Here is a 12502-nt window from a genome sequence, read left to right as displayed (position 1 = left end):
AGATAAACATAATGCATACCTTAAAGACTGATTTCTGAAAGGATTCTTGGATTGGAAACTTGAATTCCTTGATTTCTTGTGAAAGGGCTTGAATCTTGTTCTTGGGAATGGAGGATGGTTTTTGACTTGTTTACTGATTGCTTAGGGTTAAGAGAGAGGAGTTAATGTGTTAAATACTTCATCAAATAATTTTGGAGTGATTAGGGACGGTTTAGGGGTGTGAAATGACTTCAACACCTTTATTTTAAGTCAAAATGGGGCGTTTTTTACACTGGGCAATAATCTAGGCGACGCCCAGCAAATCGCCCAAGCCAAGGTGGGAAATCCATGGCCAATCCCTTAGCCCTAGGCTGGGCGACGCATGGTCAATCGCATACCCATTCTAGTGGCCTTAGACGATTGTTAGGCGACGCGCAACCCTTTGCATGGCCATAACTTTTCGCTCGGGTATCGGATTAAGGCAAAATTGGTATCGTTGGAAATCTAATTCAATTATTTGAAATTTCGGTGGGCTTAATCTTCCGAATTCCACACATATATAAAGTTATACACATTCAAAGTAGATCCTTGTAAAATCAAATACCAAACTTTGGACGAATCGAAGGCTCTTAGCTCTACTTTGTTCTAAGTGATTCCTATGAATATTTTTCACCTCGAAAGCACTTCACAAACTAGGATAAATATCATGAAACATAAACTCAAATGTAAATCATGGGATTATATTTTATACATAAAAAAAATAACGGTTCTATTTCTAACTTAAAATGTGGGGTGTTACATTATCTCCCTCTTGGAATCATTCGTTTTCGAATGAGACTAGTTAGACTGAGAGTACTAAGGCAACTGAGATTATATTCTAAACATGCATGACTTGGAACATGATTGCATAACTGAGTCTGAGCAAGATACATGAACTGAACTAATTTTGTAAATACAAGCAATGACATGAGAATGGTTATAAGGCTGAGATAGAAATGAGAGAGTCAACTTATGAGAAACCATTACCTCAGGCTGGATCTGGTTTCGTGAAAAAGAGTTGATGTATTTAGTACACTAAAACTCGAGATACTACAACATCTCCCCTTGGGATCATTCATCCCCCGGATGATTCTGGCTTGGCTGAAATATTATAGAAAGATTGAGATGATACACATGACACTTACGAACTAAATCATGACTAAATATATGGAATCTGAAACATGATGCATGACTGAACTAAATTCACAACTTGCATGGATGTGAATGAATTATCTCATGAGTAGGAAAGACGAAAAACCATAGAAATTTATCTTTTAACTTCTAAACTGGATTATTGGTTATACAGACTGAATCATACTGAAAGCTTATACTCAGCTGGAGTATTTCTTCAACACTCTTTCCAAGAAGTTCTAATAACATTAGGGAGAAAAAAATCTTGGGCATCACCTTAATAAGATATATGAGTAAGGAATCTTAACATAGATATAACTCTGTAACATGAAACATAGGCCTATGAAACATAAGCTAGAATTTCTATGCCTGAGAAAATGCAACAGCCCAATTTAAGTTTAGCCTCTCTCCTTAAATACTCGCATGGGTATATATAACTACTCCAGCCAAAGTTTGTATTGAAATACCTACTCTTACCATGTTTAAGACTAACTTGAAATTACAAGGTACTACACATAACACCATAATCTAGTCTAAACTATGAATTCAATATCCCCTGCATTTTCACAACTTCTCATCTCAAGAATCATTCTTATTACCACCTCAACAACTAAATTCAGCCTCTTACTAGGAATTTACTAGCACACAATGCACCCATCCACTTCCATACCAATATGACATTCAAGCCTATCATTATAACCACATACAAACTTTCAAGCAAACACCCATAAAAATATCTTTTTCATGTTCTTTAAACTTCTATCAATAACGACTTCCATGAGTTATCCCTAAGAAGACACACCTAGAATTCTCAACTAATCATGACATATAAAAAAGAAAATTTAACCTCAATCTTCCTTCACTATTTATAGCCTTATATATAAAACAAGCATGCAACAATTTTTCCTCAACAAGAAATATTTACTCTCTCCCAATATACAATTGATCATTAATTTTTTATTACCACTATCTTAACATTGCAGAGAGGTCACTGAAAGTTTAGAACATGAGGACCTAAAACATGAAAGAATACTATGCATAACTTTGACACTTAACTGAGGCCTGAGGAATCGAGTATCAAAAGTATGAATTCAAAAGAGATCTAAACTGAGGACATAGATGACATAATATGAATTTCACTGATTATTATAACATACCATGAGTTCTGGAAACTGTAAAGCATGGTACCTGAGTCATGAGCTGCATGACCTGAGTTTGGAGTTCATAAATTCATGGAACATGATTCGTACTACTGAGTAAACTGGAACTCCTTATACTATGAACTAGAAGTGTACATGACTCTATGGAAAGTGCATGAATATGAGTCATGATCATGAAGCTGACAAGTAAAGCATGAGTTGATATCATGATGACTGAAAAACAAAACTTTGTACTGAGATAAGGATGGTTGGGAATCCCCCTCCTTTACTGTTGTTCTACAATACACTAGGATCACTACTAGAATCTGAGAGCCTGACTTGGTTACTTGTTCTATCATCTCTCTCTTAGCTTTAAGCCATCATTCTAAGTCTGTGGACTCCTTTAATAAACTTTAAACTGAACTACAATACTCAAACTGAAAGACTACACCTGAAAGTGTAAAACCCACTGCTAATATTCCCTTCTGAGATACAACTATGAACTTTCTATATCCCTAATAGTCATCACATAATAACTTAAACACTGACTAACTTAGAAACTTCATGAGTATCACCATACCATGAGTTCATACCATCTAAAATTTTTAATTCTCCTTACTATTAGATCAACCATCCAAGATTTAAACTTAGATTCTAGCACGTAGCATGGATATTCTTAAACTTTTAATGAACCATTCTAACTTCCTTCATAGACAACTAGTATCCCACCTCTAAACTTATATTTTTTCCTAAACCATGAGAATTTCCATTAGACTTGAACATCTGACATCATCATCCTATCGCCCATAACTTAGTTGGTAAGAACATCAATTACTACATTACTAGCCTCATTCAAACTTAGCAACTCAAAGGTAAAATATAATCATACCCACACCATCATACTTAACTTAATTTCTTGCATACACTATTTCAGGCCTACTTATTCACCTTTCATACAACTAGCCCCATGGATATATCATCTACTAACTACCGATAAATGCTATCCCCACCTTACTGTTTCTAAACTTCTGGATTTATACTTATAAATCTAGATCATATGCTATCATAGGATTCTGAAAGCACATCCCTTAGATATCATCTTTTTTGCTCTAAGATATGAAATGATCTGACCCCTAAGCATTGAGATACTACTCCTCCAATCAATAACTAGTTTATTGGGAAACTAAAAATAAATGACTTTATTTCTACAATCAACTAAGGCATAACATGAGTGGAGCCAATCCATGCTGAGAATGATATCAAAATCAGTCATCTCTAACTCCACAAGATCTACTAAAGTGATTTTCTAAGATACTCTAATCGAGCAATTTCTGTATACTCATCTGGCTGTAATAGATTTACCCACTGGGGTAGATAATGAGAAAGGCTCTACTAATATTTCTAGACTAACACCGAAGTTAATAACTATATAAAGAGTCACAAAAGAAAGTAAAGCTCCGAGATCTGATAAAACATAAGTATGAAGATGAAAAACCTGTAACACACTCGTAACCACATCAGGAGAACTTTCCTTATCATGTTGGGACTGGAGTGCATACAATCTGTTCTGGCGTTGATCACTGGGGTCACTGGAAGTGGCGCCCTATTGAGTCGAATAACCTGCTGGTGTTGTTAAAGAGTTAGTCTGATCCTGCTGGCGACCATTTCTACCCTTCTACATACTTACAGGGCACTTTCTCATCCTGTGGCCTAGATTGCCATATCCAAAACACACACCACTACCAACCTTACACACACCCTGATGATTCCTACCACACCTTCCGTAGAGTGGATTAGTATGACTACTGTTCAAGATACTCTAGGGGCCAGAGCCTAGCGCTCTATCCCGATTATCATTCCTGAACTTTGGCACTAACTCACTAGCTGAAGAAGGAGCTGGGGCTAAGAATTTTTTGCGAAACTGGGAATGGTTACCACTCTCTGACCTTGACTTAAAACTACCTATCCTTGCCCTTTTATTCTCTTTCTCTCTACGTTTTTCCTTCTCATTCTACTGAGCATGAACCATAAGCCTAGATAGGAAAATAACCTGCTGATCATTCTGAGAAACTACTAAATGAGCTAAGATATTGAAAGTAGCTCTGTGTAATGCCCCGAGATCCTGTCTTGAGACGTCACACGGTGCTTATGACCCGAAGAACCACAAGCTAACCCTTTTACTAATATCTGTAATTATACACTGTATAATATCTGAAATAAATGCGGAAACTAGCTATAAGGTTCAACACATCTATGAATACACAAAACTGAAAACTGAATACTAATACATCCGTCTGAAAAGCCTCTAAACTATCTGAACTGTGGAGTTGATGGGACATATCCCTAACTAACTCTATCAACTAAAAGTAAATAAAATCTGATGCAATAATAGTAAACTAAGATTCATCTTCGAAAGAAGAGGAGTCACGACTATGGCTACTGCTACTAGTTGGGACTGAACTGCTGAGTAAACTCTGGATCCTGTGCCTCTGAACCTATGGTGTCAAATAGAACACCATAGCGCAAATGCGTCAGTACAGGAATGTACCGAGTATGTAGACGAGGTAGGTTAGATGCAAGGGCTCATGCATGCATAATATCTAAACTGAATAATCATGAAAATATCGCACGAGAACACATACACATACATGAATGCATAGACTATAGTCACAATCATCACAACTCTAGAGACTGAAACTCGAATACTACCTTACTGCAGACTAAACTCACTACTAACACTGAGATACTGCGTACTAACTCATCTGATACTAATGACTGAAAAACTAGATGTACTTACATCGATGACTGAATTCTGAGCTTACTGCTCTCGACTGACAAGATTAAAGATCAACCTCTCTAACGGATGATTAAGGAAGCTATTATCTATGGTAAGGAAATGATTATATCTGAATCTGACAACAAGAATACTCAATAGAATCTGAGACTGTGATCAAGCCTGTCTGGCGGCATATCTCTGAATATGATATCAAATAATTGTATATGAGACCAAGCCTATTTGACGGATAGTCCATGAATTAATGGAACTATCTGAGTTCCTCATAAAGATAGATGACTGTATCTGACAGTCCTGATTTCTAAAGATTGATACTGAAACTGAGACTGAATCTGAAACTGAAACTGTGGAAAGTAGTTACTTAACCAATATGCCCCAACCTACCACAGGTGGGGTCTAACCTGTAACCCCAGTTAGAAGGATATTAATACCATGCCACGGGTAAAGAACTTTCTTTGGTCAACCCTCTCTGATGGATGACCCTTACCAGGGAGTCGACCTAAGGTAATATAATAGTTAAATACTCTATCTCTAGAGGTGACAACCTTTTTCTAATGGTGACGTTGTATTCTGCACTGGCTACACAGTTCTGGATATCAGGGATTTCTACTAACGACTCGAACCTTTCTCTTGCTAATGGGAGGATTCGACATCCTTTCCCTCGCTCGGTGCTAGTTTCTACTCCCAATTGAAAGACTCTAACTGAATTGTTAACTGAACACAACTGAACTAAATTTGATACTGATTATGTTTCTCAAAAGATCTGACTGAGTTACGTTGAGATCACTTAGTTTCGTATCTGACGGAAATGGTACTGAATCATGGTGTCTGACTGATGATATAGAGCTTAAATAGATTATTCGAATTGCTTCTGAGATCAGAATTAAACACTTGAATACTATTGGATCTGAGCTGATTACAAGACTGAGGCTAGATTACTAGCAATACGGAGATTACAGATATTACTGAAATTTTTTAAGTTCTGTAACTGTCTAAGGATACAGCGTTCTATAATTCACTGAGTTATGGCTTGACTGGAATTATCATAAAACTGACACGAGCTCTAGAAAACAGCTAAATTATCAGGTATAAATACCCCAGGACTCGATAACATAAAATAAAGCATAATCATTCCTCTATCATCACAACCACTCATTCATCATCATCATCACAATCATTCATTCATCATCATAGTTATTCATTCATTATCATTAAAACATCTCTTCAAGTATTTAGGAAACATAACATACTTTCACATTTACAATCATTAAGGCATCGCGTCAAGCATTTAGGAAATATCAACATATACTAGCGTAGAAAAACATGCTACTAGATTATACTTCCTTCAACAAGGTCTTACCTCAAGTACTTCACACCTAAATCATTCTTGACATGTATTTGGACATCACGTGATTTGGGGAAAACTTCATACTATCATGTCTCAACTTACTTGCTAACCACTTGGCATGTATTAAAAGCTTAGCATATATCAGAGAGCATATAATTGGGGAATTTACAACCATTATATCTTGACTTGTTCACTAAGGTCTTTCAACAACACTAAGCAAGTACGAGTTTACACCTGCTTGGGGATTTCATACTATCATGGCATATTTCGCTCACTAAGGTATTTAATCAAACACTAGGCATGCATGGACTAGCTCCCAATTTGGGGGGAGGGGGGTTTCCAGTTCAAGATACTATAATGGCCCTTATGCTTCACCTAAGCTCTTTATCAAACTTATGGGGGACATGCTTCGCTTATTCAACCATTTCTACTCCTATTTAACATGAACACTTCATATAGGAAGCATCATTAAGAAAGTTCATCACCACCCTCAGAAGAATTTCACATACTAGGGTTCATCTCCACCAACACAAGAATTCCACATACTAGGGTTCAAGTTCATAAATCTTGTAGACAAATATGAATCAAAACTCAACAACACATTGAACATCAATTTCAACTCACATGAATCAGTAAAAACTCATAAACATAAAATTTTTGAGTTTTAGAAAAGTGTACTTGAGTTTCTTGGATGAAAGGAACCCAAGGATCAATATCTATATACCTGGAGAAACTCTTTTCTTGGTGGTTCTTGGAAAGATTTCTTTGTTCCTATTGATCCTCTCTTGATTTTTGTTAAAGAAAAAGAGAGGGTTTTGATCTTGGAAACCCTAGTTTTTGGAGTGGAAGGAGAGAAAATGAGGTCAAATCCTGCGTAAGGGTGTATATATAGGGGTTCGGAAAAGCCCCTTTTCGCTCTTGGAATTAAACTGAAAAATCCCAATTTTACATGCTGGTGCGACGCGTCATAATCACATCAGCTCACTAGAATTTGGACAATTGGGAAACTGTACGATGGTGCGACGCGGTGGAAATCGCATTGCCCCCTAGGTTGCAAACTGAAACTATACTGTGACGCGTGGAATCGCAGAGTTTCACTGAAATTTGATAATTGCCATTTTGGCTGGCTACGCGATGCGCTAAGGTGCCAGGTGGCACACTGTCTCACTAAAATGGCCTAACTCTTCACCCGAGTGTCCGATTTCGGTGAATTTTGTATCGATGGAAAGCTTATTCAATGCTTTACATGGAAAAAAGTAGAAATTAGGGAAATTCCACATGATTCAAAGTATTTCATACTTAGGAAGATATTTCTGAAACTTTTAGACTCGGATTTCCGCTTTACTGAATACGCTCTAAGGCTCAGACTGGAAGAAAACTTTGCGGGGCATTACACTCTGAATTTGGTGTGAGAGGTATGCTCTTTCAGGGGATCTTCCTGAACAGGCGGATGTACGGGTTGTTTTTCGTTCCTTATTACGTTGTTTCTTTTGAGAGGCATTATCTATAAACATAATGAAGGATGAGTCAGGAAGAGAGTTTAAATAGAACTCATGCTCTTTTGCACAACATGATCACCGAAAGAAGGGAAATTTTTCCTAAAAAGTCTGGTAGCCTCTTGTCCATAAGTATGGCGTGCTTCGTACCCATGCACAAAACTCTACTCAACACGGCTTTCAGACTCTCTAGGACTCTTTGAAATCTTAGGCTCTAATACCAAATTTTGTCATGACCCGATGCTACCCCCTAATTGTGACAACGGTACTTACGGTCATAATTGACCATAAGCTAACCCATGAGCTGGTACCTGTTGCGAGCACTAAATATCAAATAATAAAGGATATATGCAAAAATTAATTGTTAAGGCCATAAGGTTTAAATACCCAAAACACAACTGAATTCACAAGTCTGTAACATCTGAATAAAATATTGAAAACACAACTGATAAGACTGATAAACTGACTAGCTATCTATCTGACTGTCTGAATGTCTGAAAGCCTCTAAATTGGCTGAGGAGTTAATGGGACAAGTCCCCAACTAACTCTGACTGCCTGAATATACTGAACTGCTGAATAACTAAAATAAACTATCATGTCCCCAATAAATGAGGACTCACAACTGCTACAGCTGAGTGACGTTGGGATGTCTAACTGCGGTCGGGGAACTGAGTATTAAAACCTATGATATAAGATATCATAGCGCAAAGAAGAGTATGCGGTCAGTACTTTGAATGTATTGGTATATGCGATGAGGTCAGGCTGATATAAATGGGGTACAGTGCATATGAGATAAGGACTAACTAAAGGTGCTAAGTGGGCCAAGTCGGGTCAACCCAAAATCGGCCCGTGAATTTTAGCCGATTAATGGGTCAGTTTGGATTCGAGCCTGGTTAAACGGGCCGGTCCGGTTCCGGACCCAACAGTAATTTTTTTAAAAACAACTCTGAACCAGTCCACTTAACCCAACCCAGTCCAATCCACCTAAACCCAGTCAAAATCGGTTAAAAATCAGGTCAAAAACCAAAAGAAAAGTCTTTTCTTCAATATACACTATATATACCGATCTATATACATTTTAAATACGTTAAACAATATATATACACTATATATATAGTATATACTACATTAGAATTTAAAAAATATATACACAATTACACATGTAATCATGTATACAACTATACGTTAGTTAAATATATATATTACTCTAAATAAAACATATACTACAAGATATATACTACAATATAATGATATATATTATAATTTATAAGGCATATACACATGTATACGTTAAATATATACGTCTATAGAAGATATATATACACATATATACGTACCATTCAATATATATGTACTACTTTAAATAAAATATACTACAATATATATATACTACAATATACACACACGCTATATAGTTATATACTAATTTATAAAACATATACACATATATACGTTAAATATATACGTCTATAGAAGATATATACACATATATATGTATCATTTAATATATATGTACTAATTTAAATAAAATATACTATAAGACATACACTACAATATATACACACACTATATATATAGTTATATACTAGTTTATAAAACATATACACATGTATACTTAAATATATACGTCTATAGAAGATATATACACATATGTACGTACCATTTAATATATATGTACTATTTTAAATAAAATATACTATAATATATATACTACAATATATACACACACACTATATCTAGTTATATACTAATTTATAAAACATATACACATGTATACGTTAAATATATATTACTTTAGAAAATATATACACATATATACGTACCATTCAATATATATGTACTACGTTAAATAAAAAATATACTACAATATATACACACACACTATATATGGTTATATACTAATTTATAAAACATATACACATGTATACGTTAAATATATACGTCTATAGATGATATATACACATATATACGTACCATTCAATATGTATGTACTACTTTAAATAAAATATACTATAATATATATACTACAATACACACACACACTATATATATATAGTTATATACTAATTTATATAACATATACATATACACATGTATACATTAAATATATACTACTTTAGAAAATATATACACATATATACGTACCATTCAATATATATGTACTACTTTAAATAAAATATACTATAATATATGTACTACAATATATACACACACTATATATATAGTTATATACTAATTTATAAAACATATAAACATGTATACGTTAAATATATACTACTTTAAAAAATATATACACATATATACGTACCATTCAATATATATGTACTACTTTAAATAAAATAAAATATAGTATAAGATATATACTACAATATACACACACACTATATATATATTTATATACTAGTTTATAAAACATATACACATGTATACTTAAATATATACGTCTATAGAAGATATATACACATATATACATACCATTTAATATATAGGTACTACTTTAAATAAAATATACTATAATATCTATACTACAATACACACACACACACACTATATATATAGTTATATACTAATTTATATAACATATACATATACACATGTATACGTTAAATATATACTACTTTAGAAAATGTATACACATATATATACATACCATTCAATATATGTACTACTTTAAATAAAACATATGCTACTTAATATAATAAATTTATAATACTTGATAGTAAATTAGTAATATATTAAAACTAAATATTTAATTTAAACTAGAAATTCAATTTAAATCATTAAATGAAAAAAATTACAAAGTAAGGACTAAGGAATGAATGAATGTTAAATTTTATTGATTACAAAATGATCCAAAATTCATAATTTACATGAATGAAAAAGCTACAAATTTTGCATTATTTTTTCCAACTCATTCATGTTAATATTAACCGAAATTTGCATAAGATAGTCAAAGTCAACGGGGGCCAAACCATGCATTGGACTTGATTCTGCTGAGTTCTCCCGTGATGTCATAATTTCTTCAAGTCTTTTCTCGTCGTTGGACTTCGCTTCCATTCCTTGATTTCTTCGTTCCGCTCTAATCCAATCTCTAAGGCAAACTAGAGCATTCATTGCATTCCTTTCCAATGAGTGTCGAGTGTCTCCAAGCTGTTGTCGTCCCTGACTAAAAGAGTTCTCTGATGCAACGGCTGACATTGGAACATTCAAGATATTTCTAGCTAATCTTGAAAGCACAAGATATTGTGTTTCATTATTCCTCCACCAATTCAATGCATTGATCCGTCGTCTGCGATCATCTATAGGCGTTCGGAGATAATACTTTAGCTCTTCCCGATATGTTGTTGTGTAAGTTCCCTCCTCAACACTGTTCCAACAAGGTAAATCATAAAAATAATGAGGAAAACCACTATGTGTTGGCCTTTTAGAAGATGATGGCTTCTCAAGAGGATGAGGAACGATAGATGGAGTGATATTTATCGGTACAGCTAAATCAAATAAATCAGCATAGTGGTTATATAATTTATCTATGAAAGTGTTCGCATCGGCCACAGCCGTCTACAAATCAGGTTGTTCTTGTTCTTCATCATTAGAATCATTGTTAGCATTTATCTCTAAGTTAGCATAAATAAGAGTATTAAAGTGACACATAGTAGTATATTTCATGCACAAATGTAGCATAGCACCAACCAAGCAAATAGGGAGAATCGGAAAAAAGTATTTTTTAAATTTATCAAACATGGCACCAACAGCTTCTTTGTAACCTTCTTTATTTTTATATTCTTTGAGCAAACAAAAAATATTGGCTATATATGCCAAAATATTACAAATAGTAGGATAATAAGCACCGACAAATTTAACTGTAGCTATATAAATTTTTTTAAAAAATTTAACAAGATTATTAATTACAGCCCAGTCAGAATCATGTAGCATGCAGTGGGCAGAATCAGCAAACGAACCACAATATTGGTTAAAAGATAGTGTAATAGGAACTCTATATTTATAACAAGTTTTTAAAAAATCATACGTAGCATTCCATATAGTATCACATTCTTGGGGCATCAATATCGGTGCAAGTTCATTTTATTAACATTTAAGTTTAAAGTCTCTAATTCTTTTTCTATGATTATTTTCTTGAATAAAACCAACGGCAAGCCAAATTTTTTCAATATAAAGCTCAAAAAACTCAAGACCATCTCATACAATTAAATTATATATATGACAAACACACTTAACATGAAAAATTTTAGGTAACGGTGGGATAGCTTAGATTTTAACTTTGTTATAGCAGTCTTGTTGTTAGAAGACTTATCAAAAGCAATACATAAGATTTTATTTTCAATACCATAAAATTCTGTAACTTTAGTAATCGAATCAGTAATAAAATCTCTAGTATGTTTACGATCTTTATCATATAAAAAAGCAAGAATATATTTTTGCATAACAAAATTACTATTTATCCAGTGATAAGTAATTGTTAAATAATCATTTTTATTTACAACACGGCCAAGATCAGAAGTTAGGGACATTCTACATTTAATATTTTTTAATAGTGTTGATAAATAAAAATAATATT

Source organism: Capsicum annuum, chromosome 8 (assembly GCF_002878395.1).
Source record: "Capsicum annuum cultivar UCD-10X-F1 chromosome 8, UCD10Xv1.1, whole genome shotgun sequence".
NCBI lineage: Eukaryota > Viridiplantae > Streptophyta > Magnoliopsida > Solanales > Solanaceae > Capsicum > Capsicum annuum.
This window is presented reverse-complemented; position numbering follows the sequence as displayed.